Source organism: Ammospiza nelsoni, chromosome 2 (assembly GCF_027579445.1).
Source record: "Ammospiza nelsoni isolate bAmmNel1 chromosome 2, bAmmNel1.pri, whole genome shotgun sequence".
NCBI classification, from domain to species: domain Eukaryota; kingdom Metazoa; phylum Chordata; class Aves; order Passeriformes; family Passerellidae; genus Ammospiza; species Ammospiza nelsoni.
The window spans coordinates 49,688,038-49,690,879 of NC_080634.1; positions in this window are offsets into that span (position 1 = coordinate 49,688,038).

The window sequence follows — 2,842 nt, forward strand, 5'->3', positions numbered from 1 at the left end:
ACTCTCCACAGTGATGTAATATTATGCAAGCTATTCACATGGGAAACTTTACCTACGGCTGCAATGCAGCTGTGTCTGATGTTAAATATGGAATCCACTGATGTTTTGACACAAGGGGAAGACCTGTGCTCAGGGAAGTCCTTTTATCATATGATTAAGCTGTCATTTAAATGGTATAAAAAATAACTTCTAAGCAGAGGAAGAAGGAACAGCATTTTTGCAAATGACTGCTGAAGGTGAGGTGATTGAAAGGGACACAGAGCAGCATTTTGTTCTGTTTTTAACTTGTCTTTAATGAAACACTGTATCATTTTGTGAAGCACAGGAAATTATGGAGATTGTGATGTTTAGATCTCTGGAGACAGATGTGTGTGATCAACGACTGCTCCCTAAAACAGCCCCTAACAGAATCAAGGAGAAGCAGAAAAACACTGAAGGGAAAGTACCGAGCTCTGAGGAATGTGTTAGCTCATCTCTGAAGAAGAATACAACATTCCTTGGTAAGGCAAGGAAATACACTGAATTGATATGGAAGCCAGCAAGCTGCTGTGGGTCTGCAGCGCACACACTCCTACAGCACAGCCTCAGTGCACGTCCACAGCGCAGGGCTGGTGCTATCAGCACCCAGCCAGCCATCTGAATCTTAGAGGGAAGGTGTACCACAGATGGCTGAGCAGCAAACATATCCTGGGCCGGTAAATGTCTGTTCCTACAGCTGCTCACAACCTGGGATCACCAGGGAAGGAAATCAGCCTCCCTGAGCACTGCCTGTTGCTCTCTGTCCCTCACACCCACCCTCCCCAGGCCCCAGGGATGTGGTGGCCACAGCAGCAGCAAACAGCACACCAAGGAACATTCTCTGGCTGCCCCTTCTGCCAGCACAAACACCTGATTTTAGCAGAGGCCAGTGGCTGCTGCTGCTGCTCCTGGGGAAGGGGGCGGCTTCTGAGCGCGATTCCACAGCTGACACGCAGCTGCTGAAGGGGAGCCAGCCTGAAGGACCCTGTGATGGCAGACACAGGGCTCTGCAGATCTAACACCAGACTCATCTATTGGTAAGGCTGACTGTGTTTTTGTACAGGCTCTGCACAAGCTCTGGCTGGATGGAAGGCAAACAAACACTTCCCAGAAGAAGTGTGATGAACAAAACGGATTGAACATTAAGAAACCCCACAATTTTTCTGTGACATCTTCCTAGGAGAGGGTAAAAACCCAAACCAAAACCAACCTCAGCACAGAGAGCTCCAGGGACACTAATATAGGCTGGTTAATTAAACAACAAAAACCAGATCTCTTTTATTACTTCCCACAAAAAGCTGAGGAGGGATTGGGAATACAGCATTGACAATAAATCCTGGAGCCCATCTGAGAAAGAAACAAAGCTGCAGAAAGATCCAAAGCATCAAGGGAGCTGCTGCCATGTGGCCCTGGCTCAGTGTAGCATATCCTACCTTGGCAGGCAGGAAATCTGCACAGCAATAGAGCCAAGGGAGTGTCTGCAGGCTGGGCAGGGACCAGCCCCTCCACCCCAACAGGCCCTGCCTCCAGGCCAGGGCCAGTGGGAAAAGCACTGAAAGCACTGGGGCTATCCGACCTGCTTGGATGTCAGGGAGTGTTTTTTTGGTTGGGCTAAACTGGCAAATAGCAAATACTTCCTTCTCCAGCCTCGTGCCCTCGCAGATTCATGGTTTGCCATGTTAACAGTAATTTACATGTAAGTCTTTGCACTGCATCACCAGGGGCACCACCGAGGAATTCCAGCCCTTGGAAAAAACAAAAGTGGAACTGGAGACTGCAGCAACTGATGCTGTGTGAAGGGGGTTAGGGGGAACAAGAACCAGTCCCCTCTTTGTCATCCCTCATGCAAAGGGGAAAGAGTAGGAATAGCCTGGAGAGTGAAGGAAATCTTGAGGTTAGTTTGAGATTTTGGAATCTTCTGCCCCATTTAGACCTGTCTAATGCCTGAAACTGGAGTTCTGAGGGCTCTCTCCCACTTCAGTTTGCCATATCCTCTGTATTCCCCTTGTAAGCTGAATGATTTGGAATGTTGTTCTGGAAATCGTGTGTTTTTGAGCTTGACAGCTCAAAATAATGATGATGGCAAACTCAATGTATCTTAGAAAATGTGTTTATATAGGCTTTCAGTCAATCACCATTTAAATGCCATACATCATGATAAAAATGAAGGTGAAAACAACTCTGCTAGGCCACTGGTGGGAAGGCAGTGTCCTGGTTACATTAAAATATCTTTTGTTGTCAGATAAAGAATGTCTGCATTGAAGGGCCACCAGCTTCACAATTAGTGCAAAATATGGGGATGAAAGGCTTTTGCAGATATGAAAGAAAATCCCAATAAAACTCACAAGCAGATTGTGCTCAGGTAACAGCTGATCTGCATGCAGCAACCAAGTGTTGCCTGTAACGTTCTGTACAGCAGTGGGGTTGCTCAGCTCACATCCACATTAGAGGAATGCAAAGTAGTACCAACCCTATGGAGCATTATTATGAGGATGACATTTCAATTAAAAAAAAAAGACTAAAAATAAAAATTAGATTTGATCTGCTAATTTTAAAAGCAATTTTAGAGAAAAAAATACTTGGATGTGTATGATTATAGATAATTTCAAAATAACTTTAAAATGGAGGATTTTTAAAATATCTGAAAATGGAGTTTTCTTTGTCATACATGCCAGACTGATGATTTCTCCTATTAGGTTTTCAGCAATAATTCATGGTAGAGGACAGTGGTGAGGCAGTAGACACTCTCTGACATCCTGCTGTAACTAAGACAATTCATAAGAATTAGTAAGAAAGTAAGATGTGTCCAAAAGTCTGTCCAACT